General features: G+C 38.1%; 1 protein-coding gene across 3 annotated transcripts in view; it reads right to left on the reverse strand.

The window, feature by feature from the left end:
- The window catches only part of TUT4 (terminal uridylyl transferase 4), a 134996-nt gene extending 110051 nt beyond the window's left edge, over window positions 1-24945 (reverse strand). For 2 of the 3 annotated variants that reach the window (XM_042997163.1, XM_042997161.1), the window contains exon 1: window positions 24782-24945. The gene's annotated coding sequence lies outside the window, so the exon portion shown is untranslated. Of the gene's footprint in view, window positions 1-24584; window positions 24608-24781 lie in introns of those variants that run through there. The other variant, XM_042997162.1, reaches the window with a different exon arrangement.
- Between the last annotated feature and the right edge of the window lie 23 nt (window positions 24946-24968).

Below are 24968 nucleotides of genomic sequence, written 5' to 3' on the forward strand. Positions count from 1 at the left end.
CCATAATACAACAAACACCTGATTGAGCCACATTGATCCACAATTCCATTTATGAAACTTTTTAGAGGAGCGCCTGGGAGGCTCAGTTGGTTTAGCGTAGGACTCTTGATTTTGACTCACGTCATGATTTCACTGTTCGTGGGTTTGAGCCCCATGTTGGGCTCCATGCTGGTGGCACAGAGCCTGCTTAGGGGGATTCCCTCCCTCTTTCTCTGCCCCTCCCCTGCTTGCACTCTCTCTCTCAAAAATAAACAAACTTAAAAAAAAACTTTTAAAGAATTTTTTTTTTAATGTTTATTCATTTTTGAGAGAGACAGAGCATGAGTGGGGTAGGGGCAGAGAGAGAGGAAGACACAGAATCTGAAGCAGGCTCCAGGCTCTGAGCTGTCAGCACAGAGTCCGACATAGGATCCAAACCCACGAACCGTGAGATCATGACCTGAGCCAAATTTGAACATTTAACCAACTGAGCCACCCAGGCCCCAACAAAACTTTCTAGATACACTATTCTTCCACTCAAAAAAAACTCTATAAATCAGGGTGCCTGGGTGGCTCAGTCGGTTGAGCGTCTGACTTCGGCTCAGGTCATGATCTCAAAGTTCATGGGTTCGAGCCCCGCATGGGGCTCTGTGCTGACAATTCAGAGCCTGGATCCTGCTTCAGATTCTGCCTCTCCCTCTCTCTCTGCCCCTCCCCCGCTTGTTCTCTCTCCCTCTCTCTCTTAAAAAAAATAAACATTAAAAATTAAAAAAAACTCTATAAATCAAGTTTGTATACACAAATTAAAGCTACAAACATTTAAAAAAGTAATGTACTTAATATAGATAAATGCTAGTTCAAGACTCAGGAAATTGCTACATTTCACTTTGATTAATTCGGTTCATGTAACTAAAAGTACATTTAAATTTTTAACAGGAACATGTTATTAAAAACAAGCTTTACTTAATTTCTAATCTTCCTCATCTTCTTATAAGAGTAACAGATGTCCTATTCAAAAAAAAAAAAAAAAAGCATGGTAATATTATATAGCAAAATTCCTATTTTAAGCTATCAACAGTATAAATTTTTCCCAAAAAAGTTGTAATTTCTAGAAATGAAGTTCTCTCTGAGGAGGTTAAGATTTTGAAAACAAGGTTCACTGCTTCCCACTGCACACTCATAGCAAAATTGGTTGAACAAAATAAAAATGTCAGACCTATGTTCTAGTTCCTGGCTACATTTCTCCAATGTAGTAAATGAGGATTAAATGAGATTCCAACCTTGAATGTGCAATTATTGCCAAGAAGATACAAAGAATTTTTAATAAATTTTAAAAAGGTATTTGAATATAGACAACAATAGCATTTAGAATGTATCCCATTTCATTTTTATATTATTAAGATATCAGTTCACTTCTTACTTCTAGTTCTAACCATGTCTTCCTTTCTTGAATTCTTACAATGCCTACAGATACTGGAGACTGAGGGAGTTCTCAGGCCCTGAGACTTCAACTAACAAGTAGTGCCAGGTTCCTGACTTTGCTGTGAAAAAGAATTCAAGGACAAATCAGAGTGAAATACAGCAGATGAAGCTTTACTACAAAGCGGAAGTACACACCTGAAGGAAAGAGGAGTACGGGCACACTCAGAGAATCTAAGTAGCGCTGGGTGGATATGGGGCTGATTTTTATTGGTGGTTATAATTTGGGCATGAAATATTCATATGGGGTTCTGCAGAATAGGCAGAGATTTCTAGGAACTCTGCATAATACTACATATGCCCTATAATGGCTACTATGCACAGGTGCAGTCTGATTTCAGGCTAACTGGGTCTTGGTGTGCATGTAGGTTAAGCAACAGCAGGATGCTTATTACCATTAGAAACCACAGAGCTATCAGAGGTTTGCTTCATCGCCACAATCTGTCAGGTATCAGACTAGGTTCCCCGTTTTTTTGTTCCTCCTGCAAATATCTAGTACTTCCCTATTCCACCTGCCCCACTACCACAATGCTGGGTACTCAAAAGACATTCAAAATCACTACCAATTAAAATATCCATTCCAGACTGATGGCCAAACACGGGGCCTGTAGTTGTGCCTGTGCCTCAGTAAGTCTAATTGTGGCATTGAGTATTAACAAAAACTTGAAAATATTAAGTCCCATTCTCCAAAGTGCATTTTATCCATAATAAAAAAGCATAATCTAATCTCCATATGCTTCTTCTGTCTTTCCCAATTTGTTCAGGATTCAGGAAAGGAAAGAGTGCTATTTATTGGTCCCCGTAAGCCCCAAGTAGGTAAATTTTATAAGACTCTGAATGTCTTAAATGTCTATCCTATCTTCATATTTTAATTAAGTTTAAAATTCTAGGTTAGAAATCATTCACTCAAAATGCTACAGGTATTGTTTCAATGATTTCTAGTTTCTAGTATTACTAGGGAAAATCATGCCATTCTTATTTTCCATTTCTTTTTTTAATGTTTATTTACGAGACAGGGAGAAAGACAGTGAGAGAGTGAAGAGGGCACACAAAGAGAGAATCCCAAGCAAGCTCCATGTTATCAGTACAGAGCCCGATGTAGGGCTAAAACCCATGAACTGTGAGATCATGACTGAGCCAAAACCAAAGTCAGATGCCCGTATTTTCCATCTTTTTTACTGAACTGTTTCTTTTCTGTATGGAAACTTAGGATATTCTCTTTGTCTCGGTGTTCTGTAATTTTTTTTTTTCAATTTAGGTTTGAGTTAGTTAACATATAGTGTAGTTAGTATTGGTTTCAAGTGCTCTGTAATTTCTCTTTTTTTTTTAATTTTTTTTAACGTTTTTATTTATTTTTGAGACAGAGAGAGACAGAGCATGAATGGGGGAGGAGCAGAGAGAGAGGGAGACACAGAATCGGAAGCAGGCTCCAGGCTCTGAGCCATCAGCCCAGAGCCCGACGCGGGGCTCAAACTCACGGACCGCAAGATTGTGACCTGAGCTGAAGTCAGACACTTAACCGACTGAGCCACCCAGGCGCCCCATGTAATTTCTAATTGATAAACCGTGGAGCAGATATTTCTTCAAACATTTGTCTGGGTATTTAGTTGGCTGTTTTAATCTCTAACTCAAGTTCCCCAGTTTTGACAATTTTTTCTTATATTATGTCTTGTATCTTTTCCTCCCTTTCATTTTCTCCGTCCTTTTTCTCTAACTCCTATTAATTGGCCTTTATGTCTCCTACATTGATTCTACATTTATCTTACCTTTCTCTCCATTTTCTCTTTATTTTCTTTCCTCAGTGATTTCCTCACCTTTATCTTCCAAATCTTCCGCTTTTAAGAGGAGAGGAGCATTTTCATTTCTAAAAATGCCTTAACTCTCTGCTTATTCCTTTTTACGACACTCTGTTCTTGTCTCATGATTATTATCTCTTATTTCTGAATGCTAATAGTTTTCTTAAATTTTTTTCTGCTCCCTGTAGTTTCCTGACTTTCTTATTTGTTTTCTTCTCTATCAAGCATAATAGGAATCTCAGGAGAAAAAGAGAATTAAGGAGACAGAAGAATACTTGAAGAAATAGTCAAAAACTTCCCAAATCAGATGAAAGACACAATTATACACAACCAAAAAGCCCAATAACTCCAAGCAGAATAAACTAAAAAAATCTAAATAAACTAAATAAACTAATTTTCTAATATTCTAATATTCTAATATCTAATATTTCTAATTTCTAATATTTCTAATATCTAATAATTCTAATATCTAATATTCTAATATTCTAATAAGAATAAACTAAAAACACCAAGACCAACTACTACTCAATTTTGATAAACAATGAGAGAATTTTGAAAGCAGTAAGAGAGAAGCAACTTTTCATATACTAAGAATTCACAATAAGATTAAAAGATGATTTCCCATCAGAAACCATGAAAATCAGAAAAAAGATGACATATTTAAAGTTCTGAATGAAAAAAATGTCAACCAAGCATTCTCTAGCCTTGTGGCAAAACTATACTCTACAAAAGGAGGAATTATGACATTCCAGATAAACCTTGTGGAAATCAGGAAGTATTTAAACTCATGTGACTTACAGCCCCTAAGGAAGGGGAGAGCTGGAAGACTATTCTACTCTTACTATTCTTCTTACTGTTCTTATCATTTACTTTAAAGGATTAAGCACTCCACCCCTTGCTTACTGTTATTAAGCTCAAAAATCCCAAGAATGGTTTAGGAGCTTTTTTCCCAGAGCTGCCAAAAGCTAGACACTAGGCAAAATTCATGATATGCAGCCCACTGTGCACTCACTCACTTCCTTCTCTGAAGTTATCACCAGTAACTTACATTGTTAACAATATTGGGTTTTGTTTTGTTAAGTTTATTTATTTTGAGGGGTAGGGGGAGGGAGGGAGGGAGGGAGGGAGGGAGGGAGGGAGGGAGAGAGAGAGAGAAAGCCAAAGTGGGAGGAGTAGATAGAGAGGGAGAAAGAGAATCCAGAGCAGGCTCCATGATGTCACCCAGAGCCCCAGGAGATCATAACCTGAGCTGAAATCAGGAGTTGGGAACTCAAACCGACTGAGCTACCCAGGCACCCCTATCCTTAACAGTATTGTTAAGATGCCAACACTACCCAAAGCAATCTAAAAACTAAATGCACTATCAAAATCCCAATGGTATTTTTTGCAGAAATAGAAAACCTCATCCTAAAATTCATATGGAATTTCAAAAAACTCTGACTAGCCAAATCAACCTAGAAAAAGAAGAAAAAAGAATTGGAAGACTCACACTTCCTGATTTCAAAACTTAATACAAGCTACAGTAATCAAACAGCATGATACTGGCATAAAAAAAAACAACAAAAAAAACACAGATCAATAGAATAAAACAGAGAGCCCCAGAATAAACCCTCACATATGTGGTCAACTGATTTGACACTGATGCTAATAGTATTCAGTGGGGAAAGGACAGTTTTTTCAAGAAATGGTGCTGCAAAAACCAGATATGTACATTCAAAGGAATGAATTTGGACCCTGACCTTATACCGGTTACAAGAATTTACTCAAAATAGATCAACTTAGGCACTAATTATAAAGCAAAAGACTGGAACAAAATTCAAATGGCCGATAATGCTAAATTGGTAAGGAAAACTATCACAAAATCATAAAATATATTACCATAGCAGCCATTAAACAGAGTAAGTTTCTACTCTGCTATGGAGCGATAGTGAAGACATACTGTTAAACAAAGAAAGTAATAACATAGGAGTATGCACTACAGTAAATCTATGCAAGAAAGAAGACAGTGGGGCACCTGGATGGCTCAGTCAGCAGAGCGTGTGACTCTTGATCTCAGGGTTGTAGGTTCGAGCCCCACGTTGGGTGTAGAGATTACTTAAAAATAAAAACTTGAAAGAAAGAGAAAGAAAGAAAGAAAGAAAGAAAGAAAGAAAGAAAGAAAGAGGAAAAGAAAAGGAAAGGAAAGGAAAGGAAAGGAAAGGAAAGGAAAGGAAAGGAAAGGAAAGAAAAGGAAAGAAAAGAAAAGAAAAGAAAAGAATATATATACTTAAAATTTCACATACTATATAAAAATTGTAAGTCTTCAGGACTTTGGGTCTGGCAACAGCTTCTTAAGTATGACATTAGAAGCAGACAAGGGCACCTGTCTGGCTCAGTAGGTGGCATATGTGACTCTTGATCTCAGGGGTCATGAGTTCAAGCCCCGACAAAAATAAATAAATATATAAACTTTAAATATAAATAAATAAACTTAAAAAAAACATACAACAAAGAAATAAATACTGGATCATCAAATTTAAATTTTTTCTTTGACATCTGTCTTGGCAATGATTTTTCGGATTTGACACCAAAACCAAAGACAACTGGGGGCACCTGGGTAGCGGTCAGTTGGGTGTCTGGCTTTGGCTCAGGTTACAATCTCACAGTTCGTGGGTTCCAGCCTGGAGCCTGCTTCGGATTCTGTGTCTCCCTCTCTCTCTCTGCCCCTCCCCTGCTCACACTCTGTGTCTCTCTCAAAAATAAACATTAAAATGTATTTTTTTCAAAACCAAAGAAACCAAAGCAAAAATAAACAAGGAAGACTATCAAATTAAAAAGCTTCTACAGAGCAAAGGAAACCATCAGCAAAATAAAAGGGCAACCTGCCCTGCAAGAGACACTAAGGTCATGGTCTCACGGTTTATCAGTTTGAGCCCCGCATCAGACTCTGTGCTGACAGCTCAGAGCCTGGAGCCTGCTTCAGATTCTGTCTCCTTCTCTCTCTCTGTCCCTCCCCCACTTGCACGCGCACACATGCATGGGCTCTCTCTCTCTCAAAAATAAATAAAGTTAAAAAAAATTTTTTTTAATTAAAAAGAGAAATACCATATGATCCAGCAATTCCACTTCTGGGCATTTACTGAAAGGAAACAAAAACACTAACTCAAAAAGATATCTGCACCCCCATATTCTTTGCGGTGTTTATCTACAATAGCCAAGACATGGAAGCAACCTGTGTCTACTCACAGATGAACTGATAAAGAAAATGTGGTATACAATGCAATATTATTCAGCCCTGAAAAAGTAGACAACCTTGCTATTTATAACAACTTGGATAGACCCTGAAGGCATTATGCTAAGCGAAGTAAGTCAGACAAATACTGTTATGATCTCACTTACATGTAAAATCTAAAACAAACAAAAATGAACTCACAGCTATAGAAAACAGCTTGATAGATGCCATAGGCTGGGGCTGGGGCTGGGGCTGGGGCAGGGGAAGGAGATGGGCAAAATAGGTCAAAGCGGTGGGGTGCCTGGGTGGCTCAGTCAGTTAAGCGACTGACTCCATTTCAGCTCAGGTCATGATCTATCTCATGGTTCATGAGTTCGAGCCCCATATCAGACTCCACAATGTCACAGTGTGAGTCTGCTTTGGTTTCTCTCTCTCCACCCTTCATGTGCACTCTCTCTCTCAAAATAAATAAACTTAAAAAATGTTTTTTAAAATAGGTCAAAGTGGTCAAAACATGAACTTACATTTATTAAAGAAAATAAATTCTGGGGATGTAACATATAGCATGCTGACTATAATTAATAATACTGTCTTGTATATTTGAAAGTTGCTAATAGAGGGGCGCCTGGGTGGCTCAGTCGGTTAAGCGTCCGACTTCAGCTCGGGTCACGATCTCGAGGTCCGTGAGTTTGAGCCCTGCGTCAGGCTCTGGGCTGACGGCCCAGAGCCTGGAGCCTGTTTCCGATTCTGTGTCTCCCTCTCTCTCTGCCCCTCCCCCGTTCATGCTCTGTCTCTCTCTGTCTCAAAAATAAATAAACATTAAAAAAATTTAAAAAAAAAAAGTTGCTAATAGAGTAAATCTTAAAGGTACTCATCACAAAAAAAAAATAATTTATTAACTATGTGATGACGGATGTTAATAACTAGACTTACTGTGGAGATCATTTCACAATATATACAAATATCAGAGCATTATGTTGTACACCTGAAACTAATATAATGTTGTATATATGTGTATATATACATACATATACACATATGTAATGTGTATGTTAATTATATCTCAACCAAAAAAAATTAAAATATCTGTTCAGCAAGGACACAACCAAAAAAGTGAAAAAATTACCAACAGAATGGGAGGAAATATATGCAAATCACATATTTAAATAAGGGTCTAGTATCCAGAATATATAAAAAACTCCTTACAACTTACCAACAAAAAAGACAACCCACTTAACAAATCGGCAAAAGACTTGAATAGACATTGCTCCAAAGATAAATGGTCAATAAGTGCATGAAAAAATGCTGAACATCATTAGTCATTAGGGAACTGTAAATCAAAACTATAATAAAACACCACTTCATTCTTACTAGGATTATCAAAAAAGCAGAAAATAACAAATGTTGGTGAGGATATGGAAAGATTGGAATCCTCACGCAACTGCTGGTGAGAATAAAATGATGCAGCCAATGCAGAAAACAGTTTGGCAGTTCCTTAAAAAAAATATAGAGAATTACCATATGATCCAGCAATTCTACTCATAGGCATATATTCCAAAGAGCTGAAACCTCGGACTCGAACAGTTATTTGTATGCCCATGTTCACTACAACATCATTCACAATAGCCAAAATGTAGAAGCAACCCAAGTGACTAACAGATGAATGGATAAGCAAATTGTGGTATATACAAAACAATGGAATTTTAGTCAGCCATTGAAAGAAATTCTGACACACGCTACAACATGGCTGAACCTTGACAACACTGTACTAAATGAAATGTCAGTCACAAAAGGACAAATTTGGGAGCACCTGGGTGGTTCAGTTAAGCATCCGACACAAGTCATGAACAGGTCATGATCTCAGTTCATAGGAATCAGAGACCTGTGTTGGGCTCTGCGATGACAGCAAACAGCCTACTTGGGATTCTCTCCCTCTCCTTCTGCACCCCCCACCCCCGCCCTCTGTCTTTCTCTGTCAAAATAAATAAATAAACTTTAAAAAATAAAAGGACACGGGTGCCTGGGTGATTCAGTTGGTTGGGCATTATGATCTCGCAGTCCGTGAGTTCAAGTCCCAAGTCAGGCTCTGTGCTAACAGCTCAGAGCCTGGAGCCTGCTTCAGATTCTGTGTCTCCCTCTCTCTGCCCCACCCCACTCATACTCTGTCTCCTTCCCTCTCTCTCTCAAAAATAAATACACATAGGGGCGCCTGGGTGGCGCAGTCGGTTAAGCGTCCGACTTCAGCCAGGTCACGATCTCGCGGTCCGTGAGTTCAAGCCCCGCGTCAGGCTCTGGGCTGATGGTTCGGAGCCTGGAGCCTGTTTCCGATTCTGTGTCTCCCTCTCTCTCTGCCCCTCCCCCGTTCATGCTCTGTCTCTCTCTGTCCCAAAAATAAATAAAAAACGTTGAAAAAAAAAATTTTTTTTTTAAATAAAAATAAATAAATAAATAAATAAATACACATAAAAAAAGGACAAATATTGTATAACTCCAATTATAAGATATTTAAAATAAGCATATTCATAAAGACAGAAAATAGAACAGAAGTTATCAGGGAATGGAGGAAGAGGGGAATGAGAAGTAACTACTTAATGGGTTTCTGTTTGGGATGATTAAAAAAAGTTCTGGAAATAGTCGTGATGATGATATAACATTACGAATGTATTGATGCTACTAAGTTGTACATTTAACTGGTAAGTTCTATGTTATTTATATTTTTCAATAAAAAACTGAAAACTCAAGGGGCGCCTGGGTGGCTCAGTCAGTTACACGTCCAACTTCGGCTCAGGCCATGATCTCACAGTTTGTGGGTTTGAGCCCCGTTTCGGGCTCTGTGCTGACAGCTCAGAGCCTGGAACCTGCTTTGGATTATGTGTCTCCCCCTCTCTCTGCTCCTCCCCCACTCATGCTGTCTCTCTCTGTCACTCAAAGATAAAAATAAAACATTAAAAAAAAAATTAACTTAAAACTCAAAAAATTATAATCAAAATAATGTGCATGCACTGACCTTATGTAAGATATCATAGACCTCAAATCTTAATCACTCTCAAATAGCTAAAGGTTTTTTAAAAAATACTTTTTATATGGGTAAAATCAACTGACAGAATTTTTATCATCAAAGGCAAGTGCAACTGTGCCCCCTTCTCTCAAAGCCAGTTTTGTGAATAAACAGGATTTCCAAACTAAATTACCTATATACTCACCCAAAGTCCAATTACATAAAGCTTTCTGGATTGATTAGTCAATCTTTTTTCCTTCTTTGTTCATCTGGTAAGTCTTTTTGGATATTTTATTATATACTAGAATCTTTACCAGCAATAGACAAAATAAATTTAAGTTATGCTTCTTTTCACAAGCAATTTGTTGGCTTCACATTGCCAACTGTTTTAGGGGTTTTTTCCTAATGAGATATGGAGATTATGTGGATCCCCAAATTACCCAAGACACAATTTCCTTTTCTTCCTTATAAATAATCAAGAATTAGCACTACAGATGAAAAGTTCTGTGCAAGATTTGCCAGAGAGCTCTTGATTCTTCTATTATCAAGCAGCTCCTGAGTATTTATAATGATATACCTAACACCTTTTGAGTGGGTTTACTTGTTTACTGGGGATACCTATTATATCCCGTAGATCCAAATATCATGATGTGTAACTGTGCTGGTCCTACAAAGCTTTTGAAATTTGACAAACTATAATTCAAAATAAGCCAGGTTACACTGCAGTAACAACCTCTTTAACTCAGTGCTGATCACAACATAAATCGATTTATTAACTCATGTAAAATCCTCTGTAAGTTCAGGTGCTCTCCAAGGCAGCTGTCCTTCATGCATCAGCTCAACATTCCAAGCTGCTTAATCTTATGCTACCTCTCACTTTTAGTAAAACAGGGAGAGAAAGACTAGCACTGGTTACTTTTGCTCACATTTAATTTACCTTAACAGGTCACTGGGCTCCACCTAATTTCAAGGCCCTCAGAATGCCTCAAAATAAAAAGTAGTAACAATTCTTATCACATTGGTACAAGGTGAAATATGGCAACCTCTTTGTCTCAATGCATGTTACTGTTTCCCTCCAATCCTTTTATTCAGGACTAATTTCATAAACATGTGATGTGTACCATCACATAGGGCTCCCATCTCAGAAAAGAAAGACTCTGTGCTTGTTTTAAAACTGCTGTCACTGCAGGGCCTGGGTGGCTCAGTCAGTTAAGCATCAGACTACTGCTAAGGTCATGATCTCATGGTTCGTGAGTTCAAGCCCTGCATCAGGCTCTCCGCTGTCAGCACAGAGTCCACTTTGGATCCTCTGTCTCTGTCTCTCTCAAACATAAACATTTAAAAAAAAAAAAAAAAAAAAAAAGCTTCTGTCACCATCTTGAAATTCTTAATAATTTTATCTTTGAATTTGTGTTTTGTAGTCTAATGGGACAATGGAACATGCATAGGAGCAGTGGAGATACATGCAAAATGCATGTCTGACATTCCTTTCTACTTCATTCTCATACAGCTTTGGTGATACACCATGAGCACAGAATTTCAGTGGATCCACAATATATGTGGGAGTTCAGCAAGACTTAAAGTGAGTGAGTATAAGGTAAGCATGTTGTCTACAACTAAGTAAGCAGTGGTACTAACAGCCGAAGAACCTTCATTTTCTATTTGAACCATAATTTGCTTCAAACACAGAACAAAGACAATGGTATTCTAAGAAACACGAATGACAAAAATGAAAAATAAAAACCTTTTATATCTTTTCTTACTCATGTTACTTCCCTGTATTAACCAACTAATTATGCTAAAAGTGATGACACAGAAAGAAAGGGAAAGATAGAACAAGTCACAGTTTCTTCTTGTTTCAGTCCTGCCATGGTCAAAGGTAGAGCATATTGGGCCACCTGGCTGGCTCAGATGGAAGAGCATGGGACTCTTCATCTCAGGATTGTGAGTTCAAGCCCCACCACACTGACTGTAGAAATTATATATATTATATAATTATAACGTATATATTATATGTTATATTATATATAATATATATATTTTTTAAGTACAGAGTGTTGATGGAATGTGCAAGTATAATAAGTAAAATAAAAATAGTTGAGGGGTAGGGGTGCTGGGTGGCTCAGTTGGTTAAGTGTCTGACTTCAGCTCACATCGCAATCTCATGGTTCATGGGCTTGAGCCCCATGTGGGCTCTACACTGACAGAGCAGAGCCTGCTTGGGATTCTCATTCTCATATTCTCTCTCTCTCTCTCTCTCTCTCTCTCTCTGCCCTTCCCCTGCTTGCTCTAATTAAGTAAATAAATAACTTTATATTTTAAAAAATTAGTTGAGGGGCACCTGGGTGGCTCAGTCCGTTAAGTGTCCAATTCTTGATTTCAGCTCAGGTCATGATCTCATGATTCATCCCACTTTGGGATCCATGCTGACAGCGTGGAGCCTGCTTGCGATTATCTGTCTCCCCTTCTCTCTGCCCCTTCCCCATGCTCCCTCTCTCAAAAATAAATAAACATTAAAAAAAAAATAGCTGAGTTAAGTTTTGTGCAGTGTTTTCCCTGTTCTGGTAAAAATGAAATATGAATTCACAAACTATGAAATACCAGCAATTCCACATAAGAGTTAAATAGCCTTATATTTGCACTTAGAGATGATGCTACACAAAATAAAGATGAATAGTAAAACTTATGCTTAATAACTTAAATTTTTAAATTGTTCTATATTTAGAATAACATTTACAAGTAAATCAAAAATAAATAAGTAAATGGGACTCCTGGATGGCTCAGTTGGTTAGACGTTCAACTTTGGCTCTGATCTCGGGATTCTTAAGTTCAAGCCCGGCAGGGCTCTATGCTGACAGCTCAGAGCCTGGAACCTGCTTCTGATTCTGTGTCTCCCTCTTTCTATGCCTCTCTCCCACTCTCTCTCTCTTAAAATAAACATTAAAACTTTTTTTAAATAAATTAAATACCTAAAAATTAAAGTAAATTAAAATCACCATAACAAGTTGAGAAAAAGATCGCAGAGGAAAAGAAAAAGCTTTATATTTTAGTAACTTGTTTAAGATTTTATTTTTAAGTAACCTCTACACCCAACATGCGGCTCAAACTTACAACCCTGAGATCAAGAGTGGCATGCTAAATCAGCTGAGCTAGTAGCCAGGAGCCCCTATATTTTAGTAACTTTATTAGCAACTTTTTTCCTACTTTTTCAGCAAGGGTTTTGCATTTTCATTTTGCATTTCGCCCTGCAAATTGCGTAGCTGGGCCTGCATTTGTTCAGGTAAATAAATATAAATCTAGAATTCGTTTTAACAAAGATCATTTGTCAACATTCACATATAAGGTGCTGGGTTAAAAGCTGAAGATACAATGATAAATAATGGGCTCATGCTTGAAAGGGGAGACAGTCATATAAACAAGTAATGACAATATATTATGTGACAACGTTATGGAAAGCCTGTGGAAAGAGCCTTAGAAAAGCGTTCATCATGGAGATAACAGTTGGGCTGAGAAAGAACTTCCCACTTAGGAGAGAAAGTGAGAAGGGATAGTCCTAATAATAAGACCTGTATATACTAAACAAAATGTATTTATAAAATTTTGGCAAGTTTTTTGGGACCATAAAATAGCACGCATAATGATGAATACAGGAGACGAACTGAGAATGTAAATTGGTGCACACATTTGCATACCAAGTCAGGTTTACACTTTAAGCAAAAAGAAGGCATAGATTTATAAGCAGAAGAGTGGCACAACTTCTGTTTTAGACTAACTTCAGAATAGGAAGACAGAGTGGAGAGAAAAATGAGATAAATCAGTAAAGTAAGTAATAGTAATTATCAGTAATAGTAAAAAGCATTCGCTTATTTAGGGCCTTATCATAAGCAATTTTAGTGGGGTTAGGAAGGGGAAAAGGCTGTGTTAAAGGAGCTTCTTTCTAGAAGAACCTTTCACACTCTTTAATATGCTAATAAGCACTGCAAATCTCTAACAGAGAGATAATTTGCAACATTTCCCAGATTTATTGGACTAAAGAAACCTCTTTTGCCAGGACCACCACTGAAGAACTGTGAGGGACACAATTTTAACATTTTTCTATTAAAGAGAAGACAGCACTTAGTGAGGAAAGCAGAGGGCAGTAGAGGGCTTAAGATGGGGTAAAACAATAGGAAATGTGACAAACAGAAAGAAATCTAACTAAAGTCCTGTCAAGCTGTATTAAGGGCCTAACTAAATATATAAAATACCAGTCTATTAATTTATACAATTAGAAAATATTTTAATTCACACTGGGTAGGGGGCTGACAGAATGAATATCTCAACAGAAATAAGGGGAAAAAAATAGTAATGATATGAGTGGGGGAAGGAATAAAGCCAAAAAGATGTTACATCCTGAGATTTAGGATAGTTCAGAAAACTAAAGAAATGAAAAGCATGCACATATCGGTATTTAGAAGAGTCTGATCAGAAATAGAACCATTTTTGAACCACATTAATAGATGTGCCAAGGAACACAGAATTGAGTATCACTGGAATATAGAAATTAAGAAAAAATAAACTTAAGGTGTTAGATGACCTTCAATGTTCAACTGCCAATATGATGTCAAGAATTAATCCAGTATCAGGGCACCTGAGTGGCTCAGTCAGTTAAGCATCTGACTCTTGATTTCGGCTGAGGTCATGATGTCTGTGCTGACAGTACGGGAGTCTACTTGAGATTCTCTTCCCTTTCTCTGCCTCTCCCTACCCTCTCTCTCAAAATAAACATTTTCAAAAAATATTTTTCAAAGAAAATTACATCCACTAACAGTGAATATAAGGGAATGACCTAGAGGTTCCTAGACTGAAATGACAAAATCAGATAAGAAATAATAGGCACGGGGTGCCCGGGTGGCTCAGTCGGTTGGGCGTCTGACTTCGGCTCAGGTCATGATCTTGCAGTCTGTGAGTTCAAGCCCCATGTTGGGCTCTGCGCTGACATCTCAGAGCCTGGAGCCTGCTTCAGATTCTGTCTCTATCTATCTCTACCCCTCCCCTGCTCTCACTGTCTCTGTCTCTCTCTGTCTCTCTGTCTCTCTGTCTCTCTCTCAAAAATAAAATAAAAACATAAAAGTTTTTTTTAAAGAAATAATAGGCAGCAGGTCACCCGTCTTAAAAGAAGAGGAACTACAGAGAAACAGAAAAGAATAAATAGATGGGGCGCCTGGATGTCCCAGTCGGTGAAGCGTCTGACTCTTGACTCAGGCTCAGGTCATGATCTCACAGTTCATGGGTTCAAGCCCCACATCAAGTTCTGTGCTAACTGTTGGAGCCTGCTTGGAATTCTCTCTCTCTCTCTCTCTCTCTCTCTCTCTCTCTCTCTCTCTCTCTCAAAATAAGTAAACTTAAAAAAAAAAAAAAAGAATAAATACATAATATGTATAAAAATATGGATCTGGTTTCCTGGCTGTGAGGAAAATAAGCATATTCTTACAGGATTAGAACAAAGTAATGGTTCTCAATCTTTTTTCTGTTCCAACACATCTGAGAAATAGAGAATATACATTCCCAACAGAAATAAAGAGGAACAAAAGAATGAGGAAGAAGGAGGATAACTGTGAGTGGTTCCTAAGGCCTTCCAAAATAATTATAAAAAGACTTCCTAAGGAAGTGTAACTCTCATATATTGAAAATCACTAGTTTAAAACTGCTGCTACCACAGAAAACTTAAATAAAGTTCCAAAGACAAACAATTTTTTATCTGTGTGACAGAATTCAAGACGCTATCACATAAGACAAGTTCCTGCAAAAAGTCCCAGAGCTCTTTCAGTTTAAAAAAAAAAAAATTGTTTTTGAAGATACAGCATCAGCTAATACATGTCTAGTATGTTCATTCATTTATATTTACACATTTGCGAAATTAATACAGTCTTTTAGTATTTCCATTTTATACACTAATGAGGCACCCTGAGTTTGTGACTTGCCTAAAGTGACACAAACCAGACTGGTTTATAACTATAAGAAACACGAGTCCCAATTTTTGTTTCAATGCTTAAGCACTAGGGTAGGTCTATTCACCTACACCAGAAGCAGTTCTCAAATTTTTTTATCTCAGGATGTGTTTATATTCTTAAAAATTACTGAAGATCCAAAGAACTTCTTTGTGTATGGGTTATAACTACTGATACTCATGTCATTAGATATTAAAACAAATTTTTCACATACAAAAATACACTATTAACTCATTCTGTAAGGCCAGTATAACCCTAATACCAAAACCAGACAAAGACATCATAAGAAAATTATGGTCCGGGGCACCTGGGTGGCTCAGTCGGTTAAGTGTCTGACTTCAGCTCAGGTCATGATCTCACAGTTCGTGAGTTCAAGCCCCACATCAAGCTCTGCACCGACAGTGCAGAACCTGCCTGGGATTCTCTCTCTACCCCTCTTTCTCTGCCCCTCCCCAATTCATGTATGCATGTGCTCACTCTCTCTCTCTCTCAAAAATAAATAAACTTAAAAACAAAATGTGGACCAATGTTTCTTATAAACATAGATGCAAAATTTTTCAACAAAATACTAGCAAACCAAAGATAGCAACAAAGGATTGTACCCCAGGATACCAAGTAGTATGTGTCCCAGGAATGCAAGGTTGGTTCAACATATGAAAATCACTCAACATAATACACCATATTAATTGAATAAAGGACAAAAACCACAGTCATCTCAATAAATGCAAAATGCATTTGATAGGGGCATCTGGGTGGCTCAGTTGGTTAAGTTTCTGACTCTTGATTTCGGCTCAGGTCATGATCCCAGAGTGGTGGCATAGAGCCCACATCAGTCTCCAGGCTGAGCATGGAGCATGCTTAAGATTTTCTCTCTCCCTTCCTCTGCCCCTCTCACCTGCTCACACACTTTCTACAATAAAATTCTTAAAAATGCATTTGATAAAACCTAACACCCTTTTATGATTAAAAAAACAACAACAACAACAACAACACTCAATCAACTAAGAATAGAAAGGAACTGCCTCAACCTGACAAAGCCCATCTCAGAAAAACCCACAGGTGACATCATACTTTATGGTGAAAGACTAGGTGTTCTCTCCTCTAAGAGAACACAGGATGAGGATGTCTGCTGTCTCCAATTCTATTCATCACTGTACTACCCAGAGTAATTAGACAAGAAAAAGAAATTAAAAGTATCCAGATCAGGAAGGAAGAAATAAAACTATATCTAATTTGCAGATGACATGATCTTACATACAGAAAATCAGAAGAAATCCACTAAAAAATTTAGAGCTAATAAATGAGTCCAGCCAGGTTGCTATCCAAAATCAATATACAAAAATTAGTTATATTTCTACACACTAGCAATGAACAATCCAAAAATGAAATTAAAAAAAAAAAACAAAAAACAATTTCATTTACAATAGCATCAAAAAGAATAAAATACTTAGGAATAAATGTAATAAAAGAAGAACAAAATTTGTACACTAAAAACCACAAAATGCTGTTGAAATAAATAGGTAAAGGCCTATTTAATGGAAATGAACAGTAAGTACACAAACATCTCATATTCACAGATTGGAAGACTTAATATTAAGATGACAATACCAGGGCACCTGGGTGGCTCATTCAGTTAAGCATCCCAACTCTTGGTTCCAGCTCAGGTCATGACTTCACAGTCTGTAAGTTAGAGCCCCACATCAGGCTCTGAACTGACAGTGTAGAGCCTGCTTGGGATTCTCTCTCTCTGCCCTCCCCCACTCACTCCCACACTCTCTCTCAAAATAAATAAACTTAAAAAAAAAAAAAAAAAAAGATAATACTCCCCAGGTTAATCACCAGATTCAACACAATTCCTTTCAAAACTCTAGATGCTCCTTTTTTTTTTTTTTTTTGGGCAGAAATTGATATACTGATCCTAAAATTCATATCAAATTGCAAGGGACTCTACAAAACAATCTTGAAAAAGAACAAAGTTGGAAGACTCACACTTTCAGATTTCAAAACTCTGTACAAAGCTACAGTAGTCAATACTGGGTGGTACTGGCATAAGAACAAATATATATAGAGATCAATGGAGAATCCAGAAACAATTGAGAATCCACAAATAAACACAGACATTTATGATCAATTGATTTTCAACAAGGATGCCAAGACCATTCAATAAGGGAAAGAACAGTCTTGTCAATTAATGGTGGGACAACTGGATAGCCACATGGAAAAGAATAAAGTTGAACATCTACCTCACACCACATACAAAAATTAACTCAAAATGGATCAAAGACCTAAATAGAAAAGCTAAAACTATAAAACTGTTCAATAAAAACAGAGGTATAAACTCTTATAATCCTGGATTAGGTGATTATTTCTAAGGTATGACCCCCAAAGCACAAATACCCAAAGAAAAAATAAATCAAACTTTATTAAAACTGAAAACTTACATTCTTCAAAAACATATTTTATTCAAAAAAAAATGAAAAAACCAACATGGCAAATCCTCAAAAAGCTAAATATAAATTTACTGTATGATCAGCAATTCCAATTCTGGGTATATGCCCAAAGAGCTGAAAGCAGGGGCTCAAACAGATATTTGTATGCCCATATGCAAAGCAGTATTACTCACAATAGCCAAAAGGTGGAAGGAACCCAAATGTTGATCAACAGATGAATAAACAAAATGTGGTATATAATACAACAGAATATTATTCAGCCTTAAAAAAATAAAATTTTGACACATGTGACAACATGGAAGAACTTTGAAGACACTGTGCTAAATGAAGTATCAGTCACAAAGGGACAAATATTGAGGGGCAGTCAGCTGGCTCAGTCATTGGAGCACATAACTCTCAATCTCAAGGTCATGAGTTCAAGCCCCACATTGGGTGTGGAGTGTACTTTAAAAAAAAAAAAAAAAGGACAAAAATTGTATGACTCTAATTACATATAGTAGTCAAATTCATTGTGACAGAAAGTAGAATGGTAGTTTCTAAGGGGTGGGAGGAGGGAATGGGAAGTCATTGCTTAAAAGGTACAGAGTTTTAGTCTGCAAAAAATGAAAAAGTTCTGGGGATGGATAGTGGTGACGGTTTGCACAACAATGTGAATGTACCTAATGTCACTGAATGTACTCATAAAAATCATTAAAATGGTTTAAAATGGTAAATTTGGTGTTAGGAATATTTTACCACAATTTTTTTAAGTTTATTTATTTACTTTGAGAGAGAGAGAAAGAGAGAGAGAGAACACAGAGGAGACAGGGGGAGAGAGAGAATCCCAAGCAGGCTCCACACCATCAGCACAGACTCTGAAAAAGGGCTTAAACTCAAAAACCTCGAGATCATGACCTGAGCTGAAATTAAGAGTCAGACACTTATCCAGCTAAGCTACCCAGGCACCCCTATTTTACAACTATTAAAATTTAAAAAAAGAAATTGAAAAGACAACCCACAAAAATGGAAGAACATTTTTACAAATTACATATCTGATAAAAAGTCCAGTATCCAGAATATATAAAGAATTCTTACAACTCAACAATAAAAAGACAAATAACCCCGGCACTTGGGTGGCTCAGTCAGTCAAGCATCCAGCTCTTGAACTGGGCTCAGGTCATGATCTCATGGTTAGTGGGATTGAGTCCCGAGTCTGCCTCTGCACTGACAACTCAGAGCTGCTTGAGATTCTCTCTCTCTCCCTCTCTCCCTTCCCTACATTCGAGTGCACACTCTCTCTGCCTCTTCTTCAGAATAAATAAACTTAAAAAAAAAAAAAGGACAGTCTAGTTGTTTTAAATAGCCAAAGGATGTGAGTAGACCTTTCTCCAGATAAGATATACAAATGGCCAAAAGGCATATAGATTGTCAACATCATCATCATCATCATCATCAGTTACTAGGGAAATGCAAATCAAAACCACAATGAGATACCACTTCACCTACTAGGATGGCTATAATTAAAAGATGGGGGGGGGGGGAGGGGCACTTGGTTGGCTCAGTAAGTTGAGCATCTGACTTTTGACTTCAGCTCAGGTCATCGTCAGTTCAAGCCCCGCATGGGGGCTCTGTGCTGAGCATGGAACCTACTTAAGATTCTCTCCCTCTCTCACTGTCCCTCTTCCCCACCTGCTCTCTTCTCTCAAAAAAGAAAAAAGAAAAAAGATGAACAATAACAAGTATTGGTGAGGATGTGGAGAAATTAGAACTCTCATACATTGTTAGTGGGAATATAAAATGGTGCAGTCTCTTAGGAAAATAGTTTGGTAGGTCCTTATAAAGTTAAACTTAAATGTAACAAAACACTCAGCAATTCCACTCCTGGGTGTATACCCAAGAGAAATGAAAACATACATCCACAAAAACTTTCACATGAATTTTCATAGGAATATTATTCATAATACATCCACAAAAACTTTCACATGAATTTTCATAGGAATATTATTCATAATAGCCAAAAAAGTGGAAATAAGCCAAATGACTATCAAATGATGAATGGATAAACAAAACATGGTATCTCCACAGAACACATTCCATAAAATGAAGTATTGTAAAAAGGAATGAAGTACTAATACTTGACATAACATGGACAAACCTTGAAAACATTCTGCTTACTGAAAGAAGTCAGGCACAAAAAGCCACACACGTATGATTCCATTTACATGACATGTCCAGAACCAGCAAATCCACAGACAGAAAATAGCTTAGTGGTTGCCAAAGGCTTGGAGCAGAGGCGAATAAGGAGTGACTGCTAATGGACACAGGATTTCTATTCTTTTTTTAATGTTTATTTTTGAGAGAGAGAGAAAGTACAAGCAAGCGGTGGGGGGAGAAAGAGGTAGACACAGAATCTAAAGCAGGCTCCAGGCTCTCAGCTGTCAGCAGAACCCAACGCAGGGGCTCAAACTCAGGAATGGCAAGATCATGACCTGAGCCCAAGTCAGACACTTAACCGGCTGAGCCACCCAGGCACCCCCAGGATTTCTTTTTGGAAAGATGAAAATGTTCTGGAATTAGATAGTGATGGTTACAGAACCTTACGAATATATACTTAACACTATACTTTAAAAGGGTGAGTTTTATTTGGTTTTGTTTTTTGAGAGAGAGAGAAAGCATGCGGGGGGTGGGGGCAGGCAAGGGGGGGGAGGAAGAGGGAAGAGGAGGAGAGGGAGAGAAGGGGGAGGGGGGGAGAGAGGGGGACAGAAAGGGGGGAGAGAGGGGGGGGAGGGGGGGAGGGAGAGGGAGGGAGAGGGAGGGAGAGGGAGGGAGAGAGAGACATGGAGAATCTCAAGCAGGCTCTATGCTCAGCGCTTTCTGACTGGGGGTTTGATCCCACAATCCTGGGATTATGTTATGACCTGGGCCAAAATCAAGAGCTAGATGTTCAACCAGCTGAGCCAGCCAGGTACCCCTGACTGATCAATTTTAATGATAATTATTTAAACAACAATGTACAAGACAGACAAAATGCAAGCAGATTTCACTATTATGTATAATTCATACTTTATGTTCTTACAACATACAGTAATACCTTGGATTGCGAACAACTTGTTCTGCAAGTGTTCTGCAAGATGAGCAAACATTTCCAATAAATTTTAATGTCATAAACAAGCAACGTCTTGCAATACCAGTAGTACATGACACCCAATGTCACATGAAAACACATGAAAAGCATATACAACTCTTGATCTCAGGGTCATGAGTTCAAGCCACACATTGGGTGTGGAAATTACTAAAAACAAACAAGTAAATTAAAAAATTTGTAAAAAGATCTTTAGAAAGAAATTACACATCGCAAATATGCAGTAAGTTATCTATTACCATTGTAAATCAAATACCCACTTAAAACTACCACACTATTTGGGCACCTGGCTGGCTCAGTGGATGGACCATGTGACTCTATCTCAGGGTTGTGAATTTGAGTCCTTCACTGAGTGTAAAGATTACCTAAAAATAAAATCTTTAGGGCACGTGGGTGGCTCAGTTGGTTAAGTGGCCAACTCTTGATTTCAGCTTAGGTCATGATCTCACTGTTCATGAGCTTGAGCCCCACATCAGGCTCTATGCTATCAGCTGGGAGCCTGCCTGGGATTCTCTCTCTGCCTCTCCCCTGCTTGTGTGCTGTCTCTCTCTCTCTCTCTCTCAAAATAAGTAAACACTAAAAAAAATAATAATAACAACAAAATCTTTGAAAATTAATAAATAAAACTACCAGACGACTAACTTACAAACATACTGATTTCGTCTTGAAAGTACAGGCTACTTTGTGCAAAGATTAAGACTTTGCACATCTTTACTGATGAACACAGAGCTTGCAGGAAGCCCACACTCCCCAATTCCCCCATGCTATTGCTTTCCAGTACTAAACTAGAAAGTAGTCAACTAACCCTTAGGAGTGAAAAAACTTCCTAAGAAACTATAACAAGGTTATTTCCCCCAGAGGTATTTTTACGGCAAAAGAACCTTCTAAGAAATTTAACATTCAGGATCCTCAAAAAAACAATGTGAATTATAGCAACTACTAAGAGGAGAAAAGAGTGGCATGGAAAAGGTGGCTTGACTATCCACTGAAAACAGGGCTAAACTCTGTTGGTATAAGGAAGCTGAAGAGAAAGAAATATTAAAGTTGGAGTCAGAAAACACACTTCTAATCACAACTCAACCACTAGCTCACTTGGTGATCTCATTTGGTAAAATTGAAAGGCCTTAAGTCAAAATACACAATAACTTTCACAATCTGACTACTGTTTCCAAACATTTCTCTCACCACTCTACCCATAAATCCTCAATTCCCGCCACACTGAATTTCTCACTTTTCTACTCTGAGCCCCATAACAACTTATCTTTGCATATGTTATTCACTAACTGTGAGACCATGACCTGAGCTGAAATCAAAAGTCCACTTAACCAAATGAGCCACCCAGGCACCCCTCACATATCCTGCTTTAAACTAGCATTTTTTCCTTGTTTTAGGTATTTCTGGAACTGTTCTTTTTTAGAACATATTTCTGTCTGCAGTAATGACTTTCAATGAATTTTGTAAAATTATTTTACCAATTCTAGCATTTGTAGTTTACATTAGAAAGTAACACATCTCACTGAATTGTTATATCAAAATGGTCTGATTTTTTTTTTAAGGATAAACAAAATGTACCAGTATCAGCGTTTCCGGGTAAGGCTTACTGATGGTCTGGAAACAAACTTTCTGTAGGAAATAAAGTCAAACACCATTCTCTACCCACAGATCCTGATTTGACATTCTATAAATAACACATTAAAAAAAACACACACACAAACACAGCATAATTAATGATGCTTATTATGTATGTCAAGGTTAACTCTGAGGTCAAAAAAAGTTCTCTACTTACTAAACTGAATCTGCTCTGAGAACTAATAAAAATTCTCTTTAAACAGTTTTTATTAATCAGAAATATTAATAATTGCCATTGTAACTTGATTTTAAGTTTTAAAATTATAACAGACACTGTACTGTTCTAGTTTAATGAAATAAAATTAAATGTAATTCACGGTGTGATTTAGGAATTACAAAATTGAATTAAACTTTTAAGTGCATGATAACATCTTATAAATTTATCTGCTAACAACCTGACCTAGGACAATGAAAAGACCTTAGTTTCCCCTTTGTATTTAGACATTTGCTACACTTAAAACATTAAATGTCAATAACTTTCACTTCCGCTTCTGTATTATTTCAAGGAAGCTTTACTTTTTCATTTTCCACACTAGTCAAATGAAAAATTGAAAACAGGAAAATTTACCTAAAAGAGCTCTTTTTCAAACCAACTTTCTTTTGTTTATATGAAACGTCACATTTTTAAAGCCTAAAATGGCTTAAAATTCTTATCTTCCCAAAAGTATGATTTTTAAGAAGCACCCTTTAAAATGTGTTTATAAAAGCATCATAGCACACTAGACACTAGTGAATTCGTTAATACAGCATTCTAAATGAAGTAATATTTCATAATTTTACAAGTTGTGACTAATAAGTACTAGGATGCAATGCTGTGCAGCTATTTTCAAGGAGACATTACAGGGTGCTGAGCCTAAAGAAAATTTCAGCGTACAATCTACTCATATACAGAACATGTTGACTGACACAACAAAAAAAGTCAACTTTTTTTAACCATCCACAATTCACCGCCTTATTAATGGCACTCTCTCTAAATGGTCGTATCCAGTTGGGATTCTCCAATTTTATTAGCTAATAGTTCTCATTACTTTAAAAACAGAAACAGGATACGTTCTGTTTCACCAAGTATTACACGTTTCGCTACTACAAGACTTGGCAGGGGGAGGGGGACATTTAGGAAACAAAAGGTAATCTGATCCACTCCAGCTAATTACTAAATGCACGCCAACAATACACAATTTGAATTGCGTTTCTAGTCACTAAGAAGATCACAAAAGGAAGCTTAATGTCCAATGTGTAAGGAACTAGTTTTGTATCAAAAACATATCAAAATGAAGAAACAGGGTATACCGAAACAAGATCTCGCACAAGGTTCAAAATTCATCTGATTAAAGATCTGATAAACTTATAATAAAATGTTCAATTAGCGTCGTTAAAATAACAGTAATTCATCCCATTCAGGTATGACTAAAAATCCCGATGATGTGCTTCTTTCGGGTCTAAATATCTCATTCTTTTACAATCCGGATACCAAACGGACCCGAAACCTCTCGCGGAGGCGTGCAACACACACGGCTGGTGCTGTCTGTTTACAAATACGAATCTCACAGTTTCCCACGTCAAAAGCGTTCATTACCACCACTCGACTGGGGGGCGGGGGAGAGAGAAGGCGGGCAAGCAAGAAACGAAATCTATACAGGCACCTCTGCCTTCCCTCTTCCCGAAAAGGGTGAGCTTGTGTATTACAGGAGTGTGTATATTTACATGTTATATATGTACGTCCGTGTCTAAGCGGGGATGAAAGAAAAGACATACATGACAAGGAATCGTACTGGACCCAAAAGAATGCTCACGCCAATCCCGTTAACTCAAAATCCACCCCCCGAGGTCTACAGGTTTCGGCCCGGGGCCGAGAACCTCAGCCTCTCTGTGAAGTTCGGCCCCCAAAGCGCCCCAATGCCCTCCTCAGGCCGCCAGGCCGCCGCCCCTACCTCCCTTATCTCTGCCTTTCCTTGGGACACCCGAAGCCCATTCCCGCAAAGAAAGAAGTGTCAGGCCCCAAGGGGGCGACTGGGCCCCCGACACCTGCGAGGCGCGGCACCTGAGGAGGCGGACAGGGGGCCGCCTGGCCTTCCCCGAGCACACCCCCTCGGCGCGGAGCGCTGAGTCGCGGCCGGAACCTCCGTACCTGAGAGGCCCGCGAGCTACAGGCGCGCGCGGCGCCTCCTCATCTCAGTGGCTCCCGCTCCCCCCGCCGCCTCCCGCTGCCGCCGCCGCCGTCACTGCCGCCGCCGCTGGAGGCCGGGACACGACGAGCTCAGGACTCCACCGCCATGTCCGCCGCGCCGCGAACTGCATTGTGGGGGGGAAGGGAT

The sequence above is a fragment of the Panthera tigris genome, chromosome C1 (genome assembly GCF_018350195.1).
Source record: "Panthera tigris isolate Pti1 chromosome C1, P.tigris_Pti1_mat1.1, whole genome shotgun sequence".
NCBI classification, from domain to species: domain Eukaryota; kingdom Metazoa; phylum Chordata; class Mammalia; order Carnivora; family Felidae; genus Panthera; species Panthera tigris.